This window comes from Anas acuta, chromosome 3 (genome assembly GCF_963932015.1).
Source record: "Anas acuta chromosome 3, bAnaAcu1.1, whole genome shotgun sequence".
Taxonomy (NCBI): domain Eukaryota; kingdom Metazoa; phylum Chordata; class Aves; order Anseriformes; family Anatidae; genus Anas; species Anas acuta.
The window spans coordinates 100,641,395-100,656,083 of NC_088981.1; the positions used below are offsets into that span (position 1 = coordinate 100,641,395).

General features: G+C 36.9%; 1 long non-coding RNA gene across 3 annotated transcripts in view; it reads right to left on the reverse strand.

The window, feature by feature from the left end:
• Positions 1–14,689, reverse strand: part of LOC137854718 (uncharacterized) — a 136,806-nt gene that overhangs the window by 36,567 nt on the left and 85,550 nt on the right. For all 3 annotated transcript variants that reach the window (XR_011095352.1, XR_011095349.1, XR_011095351.1), the window contains one exon: positions 13,566–13,624. This is a non-coding gene — a long non-coding RNA (uncharacterized lncRNA). The remainder of the gene's footprint in view (positions 1–13,565; positions 13,625–14,689) is intronic.

Genomic DNA, 14,689 nt, shown 5'->3' on the forward strand with positions numbered 1-14,689 from the left:
TCAGATTCCAAAGGTGTTACTCCAGATTTATATGAGTGTAACTGAAAGCAGAAGGAAGTTCATTGTCTATTATGTCAAACACATAAGATCTTTTAGACAACGGACTATAGATACCAGGCAAAATGCACTCATTTGTTCTGCATCCTATTCATTGAATTTCTTCACTTGGAAAACTTCATAACTTTAAATGAAATGCTCATATACTGTGAGGGGAGCTTGGAATACCTAAAAAAAGATTATGTGGGAAAGCTTTTTGTCAATTCTCACACAAAAATCTGTCCAGAGATTGAGATAAGCAATTCAAAGACACACAGAGGACTTCAACACTATTTCTCAACTTAAATTGTCAAGTAAAGCAGTCTCACTGTTCTCTTTATATATATATATGTATGTGTGCATATATATATATATACTTATTTGCAAAATGAAAAATATCTGTTTCTTTTAGCCAGAATGACAACTTAATGTACTTCCACTAGTCATCACATAACAAAGGATGAACACTTCTGTATTCATGGTAAAGAGCTTTACTGTTAGGTTTGAAGTACATGACATTTTACTGCTGACAATACATGTTATCTGAGGATGAAGCACAGCTTCTGCAAAGTCTTTAACTCTTAGTATACTGTATTATATCACTATTACATTACATTTATATGCTGTATTATATCAAGCATTTATTAATATACTGTACTGAATATCACCTTTTCCTAGGTAGACTTTTGGGGTTTTGTGCTTCTTCAATATTTCTTTACTTTTAACATGTTTTTCTTTTAGGAACTGAAGCTTTGACTTTCAAAAATATAATAAATGACACTTCACATTTTCTCACTTGTGTTACAGTATCTTTCTATATCTTGATTAAAAATACGAAGCAACTATTTAGCTCAGTTGATTTACAGGGGAACATCTTCACTTGTGGTGCCACCCAAAATTTTATTAACATATTGTTGGTTCTTCTAGTTCATTATTAAACAACATCACAAAGTCTTGCCATACCCCAGTAGCAAATCCCTCCTGGTTGGTTACCAAGCATAATAGTTACTTTTCTCTTTTATGTCTTCCCAAGCTACCCAGCTTAGTCTCTTACTCTCATCAAAGTTCAATTGAATTCCAAGTGGATTGTATTCTCTCACAATATTTTCTTCCTTGAAACACACTTTTTACTACTGATAAATGTCAAAATGATTATATATATATTGTTCCCTTTATAAAGCTATTGTAAATTTGCCTGCTTCAGGAAAGCTCCTTCTGCTGTGGTCAGAGAGCTTTGAAGAACTGTCTGCAAAGTATCCTTAAGGTACTCAGCTACTGTAACTTAGAAACTTGTTCTGCTTGAAGTAAAAACAAAATTATTCTAGTCTAGAAAACACATAAGCTAAATAAATTAATGTTTGCCTTCAGAGCTAACCGAAAGCTTCTTATAATATTTCTACCCAGCAGTAAAACTGTTCAGCTGCTGAAAGAGAAGGAAGATATAAGGAAAGGGATACCTTAAGTAAGGGTACAGGTACAGGTAATAAACCCTTAAGTAAAGTTTGTTGCTCTGGTTTCTGCTGAAGTGGTAATGGTACTGTTGGGCGAAAGACTTTCAACCCAGAGAGTCAGCAGCATTCTGGCTAACTAGTGACATCCACTGCATACCGTACTTCAATGTTTAGCTGCATGGCCCCTGCAAGCATGTTAGAATGGTCACAGTTTGATCCCTAACACTTAATACTGTAGTAGATGCTCATCCAACTGAACAAGTTGCTAGTTGATAGGCAGTAGTACCTAAGCTCACAGTACAATTCATGAGATCTATTAGCTTAGAGATATTAGCAGAGATCAGCTAGCTAGTCTACTGAAGAAATGCAGAGGTAAAAGTTGGTGCTGGAACCCCAGCATTTAGGATTAGGTGAAGGCTAAGTGGGGTTACAATGGTTAAGTGAGGTTTTGAAGTTCTAAAATTTGGGCTTGGGAGGGTAAAGGAATGGTTAGGTAGTTAAATGTCTTTGTTCTTCTAGCTCTCTTTTATAGTCTTCAGTCTGACTACTGAAGTCTGTCTGTGTTTTGTCATGTAAGTATTTGCACTGTAAAATAAATGTGGATTGTTTAACATTCCCTTCTAAAAATGTGTGTGTGCATGTTCAGTTCCATTAACAATAGGGGTGTATGCTGGTCAGGAGAGACCCTGACCCCAGGAAATTATTGCCTAGCTGCTGTAATGGCAATTGCTTATCTCTTATTTAAATAATCAAGTTAAACACCAAACAAATCTAAACTCTGCTTTCTGTTAAGCTCAACAAAAATGTGGAGAGAATGAAATACAAATCCTGCACAAGAACAATTACAAAAAATTCTCTCAAATGCTCTCCTTCAATATCTGGCTGGCAAGCTGTATAGTCCCATCCCATTCTGATCCACACACACACCAAAAAAAATAAAAATAAAAAAAAAAATAAAAAAAAAAAAACAGCAAACCAATTATAAACATGATATGTTCCTATCTTCCAAATGCCAACTGAAAGGCTAGATTCTTATCTACATGAGATTAGCAGGAAATACAGATTATTATTTACTGTGGACTGGAAATTAGTTTATGATAAAAACACTCATATTTTGAAATCAGAATTTGTCTGTTAATTAAGCCACTGGAGCTTCATAGCAAAGATTTTACTATCTTCTTGTATTTGACCTTCTACTAACTAAACTGCTTTATCTGTGTTTGGGTGACTGTTAATATAGCACCACTGTACCTTCAGATCTCATTCACTAGGGAATATTGCACATTCCCCATCATAACACAATAAGACTCTAAAAAGGATGTAATTGGGATATATCATGTTATTGGGTTTCTAAGAGCAATAAAAGAGTTAAGGATTACTAACAGTATCAATAAAGTCAGCTGTTAGTACATGTTTCTTTTTTTATTAATATAGTAATAGCATAAAATCAATATGTACAGTAACCATGTGCTGTGATCACTATCTTGACTGTAAAGTTTTTACAGGGTGGTAATTAGGGCTTTGAAGGTGATCTGAATAGGGTAAGTTGACACTAACTTACATTCTGATGGTCAAAGAGATGTGATGGTATCTCCTTTACAAAGAATTAAGTAACACTCCAGTGTAGCCAGGTTAGGGGGAGTAAACATTTTTGAGTTCTTTACACATTTAATTCTGTTTTTCACTCTATGAAATAAAGCCTAATTGTCTATACTCTTATTTTACAATGATATCCCTGTTACATTTTAGAAATATAAAATCAATTTTGCAATCAAAACTGGAGAAACAAAATACAGAATTTGAGTGTGGTTTTTTTTGTTTTGGTTGTTTGTTGTTTTTTTTTTTTTTTTTTTTTTTTTTTTTTTTATAGTTGTCATGCAAACTTTGATTTTAAAAGATCCTGGACTATTTCTTCATCTGCTATACTGCTATACAGATTTATTCTGATGTATAAACAAAATCAGAAAGTCTTTTATCTGTCTAATTGCTATTTGGCTACTGCTCAGGATAATCAGTGGGAAGAAGAAGCCTGCAGGATCCTGGCTTTAGTGTGTCTAGGCTGAAGACACCAACCTGCAAAATACCAATGCTACTGTATTTTTCCTAATGGTCAGGATCTAAGGCAAAACTTTACTGCAGCAGACAGCTAACTTAGAAAAGAAAAAAAAAATGGAGACTTAAAAGGTGAAAATTTAAATATAGTAACAGATGTTAGGACGAAAGACACACATAGTTCAATTGACTGCATCTAACTCAGCTGGGTGTGAAAACAACTCATGAAAGTCCCAGACAGTAGTCCACGCAGCCTGGTGTCTACAATTATTGATATTGGATAATCCTAACATCATCTTTCCTATTTTCCTAAATGCTCATTTCTACACATTCATACACATGTGAAGCCTGCAAACAGGCATCTACCTCTCTCTCAGAGCTTTGTGGTGGTCCAGACTTCATTTTTTTGTAACTGTGACTAACATTACTAACTGCCTGTAGTAAGATTTCCTGCATCATAATCTATAACACTCATACAGAAAACAGGCAACCCACCCTGCTTCTGGGTTCTTTCCACCCTGGAGACATTCAAATTCAGGTGAGACTTACATAAAAACAATATCAACCATTAAGTGATATTTCAAATAAGAGTGGTCTATCTGTCCTTGACTGCAAGAATAAAAGAGCCAAAACTAGAATAGACAGGACAGAGACTGAAACTACATCCTGTAAGGAGGTGAGAGGACTTCCTGATGTGACTTATGCATGTATTCCAGGACCTGGAATACCTTCTGTACAAGCTAAAATCCATTTTATTTAAACCTCCTCTATTTCTGTGACATATTTCTAGTTGCATAGTGCTTCAATGTCCAGAGCAGGAGATGGTTTACTGTGGCATGCTCTACAGCAAGTGTTACCTAACTTTCCTCCAATGTGAATTTAAGAATAAGGAAAGGGAAGTGTTTATTAGAACATGGATTATTTTTCAAGAGGATGATACTTCTAAGTGTAATTTCTTTCCCCTGGGCTACCAGGGGAAGAATATCTATGTATAAATATCTAAGGGGAGGGTGTCAAGAGGATGAAGCTGGTCTCTTTTCACTTGTGCCTAGTGAGAGGACAAGAGACAATGGGCACATAATGAAACTCAGGAAGTTCTGGTTGAATATGAGGGGGCACTTCTTTACTGAGCAGGTGACAAAGCACTCGAACAGGTTTCCCAGAGAGGTTGTGAAGTCTCCTTCTCTGGAGATATTCAAAACCCATCCTGTGCAATGTGCTTTAGATGATCCTGCTCAGAAGGGTGGGTTGGACTAGATGATCCCTTCCAACCTCAGCCATTCTGTGATTCTACAATACCATAAGCACATCCTCAGAATAAAAGTATGTAGTACCAAATATCTCCCTTTTGCCTTAGATGCTCAATGGAGAGTCAGATATCTAGACTTCATGGTTCACATTACTTCTGTAATCTAATGAGACATCACTACATCTGCTCTAAAACAACTAAAGAATTATGGGAGGGAAGAATTGAGAGGAGGGGGAGGAACCATCAACTTTGTTAGAAAAGGAAAAATGTAAGGAAATTAAAAAAGCGTTAAAAGAGGAAGAGGAAGGACTTTTTTGTGTGTGTGTTTTGTTTTGTTTTGTTTTGTTTTTCATATTTTGTTTTAATAGCAAGTATGTGAATTTTGGTATAGTCTCTGTGAGTAGGACAGAAGGAATGAGAGAAGTGAAAGGTACTCAGGAATTATGAATTTTATAACAGAAGTTGCCAGTAAAGCAGTCAAAAAGGTGTAAAAAGGTAAGTTGCTGAAGTTTTGTCATGCACACTAATTTCAGTAAGATGTAATATAGTTGTTAGAAAATATGGAGTAACTGGAGAGAATCTGTGGATGCCAAGAAGCATATAAGAACTGGTAGCATAGATGTGATGATCAAGACCTCACTGTCTGGCAGAAGCAGTATAAAAAAAAGGGTAAGCAGTTACACCCGAGGAATAAGAGGGAAGAAGAGAAGATGGGGAAGAAGATTCAGCAACTATGATAAGTAGAAAAAAAAAAAAAAAACTGAAAGGTATTTACTCTACAAAGAGCAACTAAGAGGATCTGGGAAGTGAACTCAGAAGACAGATTGAAGATAACTGTAATGGAAGAGACTGTTTTACAAGTAGATAATAAGAAACTTATAAATGTGATTTCAATGTAGTGCATAGATTAGAATCGAGGCTAGAGGGGAATGAGGAAGGAGTCAGAGGATCATGTTGTGTCAGACAGAGAGAGTCCATTCATAGCAATGCCAAAGAGAGAGGGATGGGGGACAACAAGGAGAGGTTGAGAAGTTGAGGTGCAGCAATGACAAAGGGACCAAGAAGGTATAGATAGGCAAGGAAGAATGAGCAGATAAATGAAGTGGTTGGAAATGAATCAAGATCAAGGAAAAAAAAAGAAGGACATTTGAACTGAGAAGTAAGGGGGTGTGCTTTAGCTGAGCCACTTGGGAATGGCACTGGGATCTAAATAAGATGTGGTAAAAAGAAGCCAAAATTGTAGAAGTAAATAACAAAGGCATACATAGTCTGTGCACGACCCTGACAGTTTGATTTTATGAGATGTCAGCAAGATCTTAGATTAAGCAAAGGAAAACTGAAAGTTGTAAAGAGTTTTTGAAAACATTAGCTGGGAGAGAACATAAATGGAGCCTGAAAACTTACTCTGGAAGACAAAAGAGATGTAATGATAAAAGTTGTATTCATAAAGAGTATTAGACTTCAGGAATTTTCTCCAGAGCATTCAGCAGAGTATGGGTAGGAACTGGCAGTGCCCACAGGGCAAGTTCTAAGAAAGAAAGGAGAACAATGAACAGCAAAGTGGATATAAAGACCTGTATGGTCAGATGAAGACTGGGGTTCTGGGCAAAAGCAGTTTAGGAGCTTGAGCATTGGGTGGGCAGGAGTTAAGTTTATAGTATGTTGAAGTTGGAATGAGTGACAGACTGAAAAACAAATTTAGCAAGGGAATAGAGAGAACATGAGAGCACCAGGGTTAAGACTGGGCAATGGAATACTCTGCAATGGAAAACAAACAACAAAAAGTGCATCAGAGACGAGGTCATAAAAAGAGGTATGATGTGGGGCAGGATGGCTAAGCTAGAAAGCATATGTACTTCCAAGGAGAAGAATTTTGTAAAATGTGGATTAAATTTTAAGAGTTCCATTTAAACTGAGCAGTTCTTCAGCAAACAAATTTCCTCACCTGCCTTCACACTTCTCTGACTTCCCAGAAATCTTTTCTCCTTTTTGGATGATGACTGCCTCCTCGGATACCATTAATGTATGTAATAACCCTCTAGTGCCTTTCATCTAACTTGGCATAATGTACATTTGAAAACCTGTCACAAATGGACCAGTCTGAAATGATGCTGCAGTGCATAAAAATTAGTTCTCCTGCCCTTTGGCTGCTGAACAAGAAAATTGATTTTTGTGCATTATGCAATGAATTTAAATGGTAGATTTGAGACAGCTTTGTAAACATAGGACTTTGTAAACAGAAAGACTGGAGGGAATCAAACATGTCCAAAAGCAATAGAATCTATTTTGAAAAGCCATTAAATCTTTTATTTATTTATTTATTTTTTACTGACTGTTGCCCGTCATGTCGTTGGACTAACGTGCATGCTTGTCTATGTGTTTTATGAGTTCATTAGAAACTCTGCTACAAAATGCAACTGGTCACTGCTTCAGCTTCCATTCCTCATGATGGCTTTTAAAGGTGTTTCTGGTTACAATACTCACGCCATATATGTATTGAGAGTGCTTTTGAAGAGGCAAATTCCTGTGCTGTCATCCAAGAAATCAAAACATTCTTTGTTTTCTGAACAGTGCTGGAGGATGGCAAGGGGTCTGGAGAGGAGAGGGGGAGATATTTGGAGAACTAGTGGTTGCCACTGATTTGTGTGGCCACTGCTTTCTCAACCTGTACACACTCAAGATGTGTGTAAAAATCCAGTGCTCAAGGTAAGGTAACAAACTCAAAGAATGTGGACCCAGCCCTGATGTTAATGCATTTCCCGCCCTGCACATCTCCTCATCACTCCCCTACCTGCACAAAGTCCCCTCTGAGTGCTCACAGAGAGTGGTGGGAGTGCAAGTACTGGTGCCACTCCATCAGGGATGACAAATTAAACACTAATGTGTTTGCTAGAGGCTCAGTTGCTGGGCTGGGGTGGCAGATAGAGTAACCCCTCTGCTTTGTGACCTTTGCTATTTCTACTGGGGCTGGGTGCAGAGAGGTTAAAAACCAAATACTCTGCTTTTGATCAGCAGTGTGGCACTGTGCTCCAGTCCAGCCACCTGAGGGGGGAAGAAATCTGTTCGAGCTTTCTGCCTTCTCCATGGCAATACACTAAATGCTTTCTGCAGCTCAAGCATTATTTTTAAATGGGTTTAAGATCCTCTGTGACCAGGAGCAGGCTCTCATGGTTTTATGACTCGCAAAAATCAGCCGATCTGAAGTGAGATCATTTTCTCAGAAATTAAGCAAGAAATTATGTATTTATTAGCAATTCATCTGACTGAAATATTCTCCTACAATCACCAGTTTCTCTCACTAAGCAAAGCAAATAAACTATTTATTTATTTATTTATTTATTTATTTATTTTTCCCTCAGGGTATGAGCATGAAAAGCAGTTGTAGAAGCTCATCAAACTGCTGTTTGTTCCTGGCAGAACCTCTGATGAATACTTCATTACTATTTTCATCCCAAAAGGAAAAAAATATGTAATTTCCGGCAGAGTTTACACTCCTTTAAGTGACACTGTTTAGAACCCTTCTGTTGCACATTTACAGGTTACATGTCTTTTCTTAATCTTTCTGAAGTCTACATAGCATTGTGGAGAAAGCTAGGTAACTGGACCAGAGCCTAATGTCCCCACTTTAGGTACTGGTTTAGAACAGTACTGTAAGGTGTGCCAAAGGCCTTTGCTAGAACAACAAATAGCTTCCCACATAAAGACAGGTTTCCATTATCCGGAACAGATCAATTGCTCTCAACATGACTGATGAAGCTGAGGTGAAAGTACAAAAAACAGAATGATGCTAGCTCAATATTTTAATTTTGGTAATGAAAGTGATCTATTGCTGTTTAACTAGTAATTCCAAGAATATCAACACAGAAGACAGGGTAAAAAATGTTGGTTACAGCATTGTTTATGTAGCCAGATTTCAAGCAGAAACTAGCTGTATGTAGTTCACAAACCATTGGCATTTCATCATCTTTTATTTATGGAATTCATTAAAATGTGAGACACTAATATACCACGCACAGAAGAAATCATATAAAATATTCTCCTTCGTATCATCAAACCCATCAACCATACGGTAGTAGATGGCTTGGAGGAACACCTCATATTCCAGTGATGAGCCCCTCATCCCTTACGGATGGTTCATGTGCCTCAGCAACTGTTTTTCAAAGAACACCCATTTGTTTCAGTGGCACATCAGGATAAGCCAAGTAGAGCTGCAAATAAGTGGTGGAGAGAGAATTCACCACCTGCATTTTGGCTGTTACATTTTAGATGTAGTATTTATTTTTATAAGCCCCTGGGGGAACAACTCTCCCAGATGCACAGTATCTGCATAATCATCCAATTTTAGAGAGATTAAATATTCATATCAGGCTTCTTGAGTTGTGGTAATGTCCCTCTGGGGTTCTGAGGATCCAGGAAGAGTTTTGCCACTGCATAATGACTAGTGTCTGTTGTTCAGACTGTCAGAGTTAGTCTGTCCCCCATCACAACCAGTTTAAAGATTTTGTGAACTCTTGAGAATCGTGTTTTTTTTCCCCCATATGAAGAGACAAGATATTATGAATTCAGTAACACAAGATAGTTTGAAGATGACCAGACCTGTGCAAAGGCTTTTGGTACACCTGTACACTGAGATTTATTATCTGTTGGTTCAATTTATACCCATCTAGTAACATAACTATCTCAGATGAGGCTGAGGTGAATAACAGGTCAAGTTCATGGATATAATTAAATTAAGAAGAAACATTTATTGAAGGAGTGGAATGAATTTGCTAAGATGCACTCATTAACATCTTTTCAAAGTTCCTTCTAGTATTTTTTATTATTATTATTTGTATGTTGTTGTTATAACATTAGAATATTGAATGTAGTTTTATTTTTAGCAGTTAAATTGGGGATGAATGTTTTATCTTGCTGGATTTGATTTGCTCTGTTCACCTTCTGCAAAGCAGAAAACTTTAAAAAGTTTCTCACCCACAATCTTCAGGTTAACAATTTGACATCACATTTTTATTAGGAATAACATTACCCTAAATGTCCTTAATTATACTGTCTTGTTCATAGGTAAAGAAGCAAAAGTCCATCCATTGTCAAGCATCTTGTGAAATGGGTCACTGCAGAGCTGTAATGTTAGCAGCAGGGCATTAGTGCCATAATACGGTGTCATGGAACTGTAGGAAATAATCCCGAAAGGGACATCTGACATTATGCAGATGCTGTCCAAAAATTTTTTAAAACTTCAAGGACAGAAAGTTTATAACCTCTCCTGACAATATTTTGCAATGGTTGACTCCATACTGTCAGAAATTTTAGATTTGTTTTCTTTTGCTAACAGACAATTTTTTTTTTTTTCCCTGTTCATGGTGTATCTAATAAAGGTATATAAATACCTGAAACGAGCATGCAAATAGGATAGAGCCAGTGGTACCCAGTGGACAGAAAAATCATAGAATATCCTGAGTTGGAAGGGATCCACAAAACTTATCAATTCCGACTCCTGGCTCCACACAGGACCACCCCAAAATCAAACCATGTGGCTGAGAGTGTTTGTGCAAACATTTCTTGAACTCTAGCAGCCTCAGTGCTGTGACCACTGCCCTGGGGAGCCTGTCCCAGTACCCAACCACCTTCTGGGTACAGAACCATTCCCTAACACCCATTCTGATCCCCCCCTGTCCCAGCTCCATGCCATTCCCTCTGGTCCTGTCGCTGTCCCCAGAGAGCAGAGCTCAGTGCCTGCCCCTCTACTCCCCTCACGAGGAAGCTGCAGGCTGCCATGAGGCCTTCCCTCAGTCTCCAAGCAATTTCAGCTTCTCCTCATGCGTCTTGTCTTCTAGACTCTTCCCTATCTTTGTAGCCCTCTTTTGGACACTCTTTAATAATTTTACATCCTTCTTATATTGTGGCACCTAAAACTTCACACAGTACTTGAGGTTAGTTTGCACCAGTGCAGAGTAGAGCGGGACAATCACTTCTATTAAAAGGGGTAATTGGCACAAACTGGAACATAAGGATTTAAATGGGAAAGTTATGCAATACTAGAACCTTCTCTCAGGAAATGTCTACACAGTTAAAATTTCTCTATACTACAAAGTCTGGTCTTTTGGATCATTTCTGTAGTTTTGGTAAACCTTATCCTCAGAATATTTCTGGCTTGATGCTCCAGCCATGACAGCATCTTTATCCTTGTCACTGGGGAAACCACCAATTAAAGTGCTCCTCACAAAGTAGATGGTTTGCTATCATGGTACACAAAGTTCTGGTCTCCAAGGTTCTTCAAAGCCCCATGTCCCACGTAGAAATTGTGTAGGGCTACAGATATTTCTTAGACATACAGTCTCTTCCTACAACTTTCCCAAATATTTTATGTGTTCTATCAGCATACAGACTCGGAATCTGGCAGAGAAGCTGGTTATTGGTAGGATACAAAGCTGGAACTGGAGCTGATTCAGAATGCCACAGACAGTGGCAGACAGTACCATCAACTGTCCAGTACTTGACAACTTCACATAGGTAACATGAGAATAATTTGCGCTTTTTTTTTTTTTAATGTAAATTTTCCTAAACATAAATTCAAATAACATGGCATTCTTTATAACAAAAATTCTTCATAAGTATAAAATTTGTTTTCAATTTTATACTCAGAGTAATAACTGTAAATAGAACGTTAATGTGTTTTCCAACTTTCATGTATTTTTTGATTCTTTTTTATCAGATTGAAGGAAAACTATAAACTTTGTTTTCCCTTGGTTCATCTTATTTGATGCAAGAGAACAGCAAGGGCAGACTGCTCTGCAAAGGATGTCAAGCCAAGAGCTCAGGCTGACAGCAAATCTGATAGGACAGTGACATTGACAATAAGAGTGTAGTCCTACAGTATCTGAACAAGGAGAGTATGTCTGATGATAGTATCCATGTAAGACACAATCCAGGGATGGCCAGGCACAGTGATGAGACAGGACCAAAGTCAAGCCAGGAAGCCAATGCAGCAGGTCAGGGGCAGCGTGCAGATCAGTGAAGTACATGGCCAGACACAAGCATGGCTGCAGTATAGCTCATGCAAGGGCCAAGGATGACAGCCTGAGATTAAATGCATCTTTCTAGCACCCATGAAGGCTTCCCAGAAAGTTTAAAGTCTGGACAGCTGCTCTATCAAAGTTGGCCTTAAATTGGCCCAGATGGACTTGGGACATGTGTGTGGGGGAAGCAGTATGATCTTAAGGCCCAGACAGCATCATTCATTTATGTAATTGTGAAAGCAAAGCTTGCTGAAAAAATAAACCCATCTTTATTATAGTTGTCACTATGACCCATTTACTGTACTGGCTTCTCAAAATCTAAACATTTTAAAGGGCCTGCATGGCTGTTTTCTTCATTTGTTCTCACTGTGGTATTGGCAGCCACAGAAGTTTTAACAGGCATTGCCTGTTAAAAGTATGTATTGTTAAAAGTATGTATGTATATATGTTAAAAGTATTGTCTGTCCAAAGTATGGGATGTGCCTCTGCAAATTCAGATGATTAAAAGATAAATGTGTACATCAAAGCTAATTGTCTCAAGTGTCTCTATAAATAATAAAGAACTCACATTATTCAGAAAAAATTCCTTTTACCTTCAAAGTATCTAAAACAGGCAAGATGAATTCTTATCCAAAAGTGTTTTTCTCCCATTGCATGTAAAGAAAAGTAAGGTGTCTATCTCATACATAGGCATTTGCATTATAAACATTTATAGTTAGTTCAAATAAATTATATCTTATACATTACCGGGTATGTTTAAAAATATTTTTATTTTTGAATCTGTTTTTATTCTTCATGAAATGAATGCAGAAAGTGAGGGAGAGAGAGGCATCCCAGAGAGGCCAGTTTATAGGGTAACAAATCTTGGCTGTATATGGATAGGCATCACATCCAATTGATATTCAGACATTCAAGTTTTATAGGCTTCATCTAAAGAGAATACCTCCATCACTCAAATGTCTAGGTACTAAGGATATTGAGTAGTCTCAGAAGAGTGGATTTTTTACCACTAAAGAATAAGTTTACAAACCTAAAAAACAAACAAACAAACAGAAACACTACAACAAAATAGTTGGTTAATCATAAACATGGCAATGCAAAAATTTCACTTCAAATTGGTTTTGAATAGTTAACAAATTCAATAAAGATTGGTATTTTACAAAAATGTTAATATATTTACACATTTGGTAAAAAAGTTTTTGTATCTCTTAGGAAATGCTGCAGTGTCCCAGACTTGGATGCCTAATGCTAATCAACTCATTCATATCTTAATAAAATAAAAAAATAAAAGTAGATTTAGAACAAAACTAAACAAAACAATAATAATAACAAACTGACTATGCTCAAATAATACAAAAGCTTCTAAGCACACTTTTGAAAACCAAACCAATTCCTGAGGTTCCTGGAATGGGTGGGGGGCTTAGATAATAATTTTGGAAAAACTATGATAAAATGGCATACTAAATTTTGTGTAAACATAACCTTGATAGGGGGTAGCTTATAATATATTTTAACTGTCTTTGCATTTTGCTTTGTATTAACTTCATTGAGTGATAAAATACAGCAAGTTATGATAAAAGGGAGGAAACTGCTATTTTCTAGTTAGACTTTCACCAATTCCACATCATGAGATGCTGCTTGTCTTGACAGTTCAACACAAAAGGAGACCAGCAGATGGAAGCAATGAAAAGCAGAATCCTTTCTGTACTCATTGGCAGCTAATGTAATTTACTGACTTTCCAAATGTATAATATACATTACCACAGCTTCCACTCCTCCTGTGTCAATGTATGTTGGATGAAGTGTTCTCCATTTCAGTGCTAAGAGGAAAGAAGTAAAAAAAACTTAAGTGGACAACTGAAAATAGGACATGCTTGTTCTATTTCTACAAGACAAAATCAGATGTTTCAACTTCCATATTTTATATGTAATTAAGCGTAGTATGATTACAAACTACTAAGATAAGCTACTTTGCTCTGACTGTACAGAAGAAAAACTTTTGGAAGTAACTAGCTTAATTCAACTGCAGAGAAAGGAGTTGAGTTCCTGGATGACTAAACAGTTGAGCAGACATGGCAGGCTCTTTTAAGCTAAACAGCTCTTTTTGTTCAATCCTCATGTGTTTATTTTTAATTTTTAGTAATATAAGTCAGCAAGACAATCAGATGCAATGTATACATTATGAAACTGGGATTTTGGTGAAATAAAACAAAGAATATATAATATTTGAGTAAAATCTTTGAGCTCTGAGACTGATCATCAGCAGATATAAATCAGCCTCCTTTTGATGACCACTGTGAAACTCTAGATTTTAATAGTAAATGAAATAACAAATAGGAAAAAGGGAAGAAAAGTTTACACTGATTTTTTTTTAAGCCAGCATGCTAGTGTAACAGAAGTCAGACTATTTAAATATGGTAGTCTGTTTCTAGTTTAAGTGTAATTAAAATTTTCACTGTGAGTATTCAGTTATGGCATCTATATTTTACTGCTAGCAAGTAAAACTGTTCAGGAAGAGTTTAAAAAATGTTTGAAATTTATGTGAAATTCATTACCACATTGCCACCAGTTGGGATGTAGCCATGTATGCTTTCAGTCTCACACCAAAGAATGTTACACTGCTCTGACTTTTATGTGGGAAGCTGAATTTATAATAATTTGGAACATATCAGGAATTGGAAGGTATTCCAGCTACAGTGGCAGTGAGATGAGACTTGCTGCACCCATTGCATTTAGAGTGAAATGGGAGAAACTGAGTGATGACTTTGTTATGCTTTGGAATTTTTCTTTGTAACGTGCTCTGGTGTACCTCATGTCCACAAAAACCTTGTGATCACTCTCCCTAACCACTATCCTGTCTTCCTTCACCCCAAGCTAAAACAAGC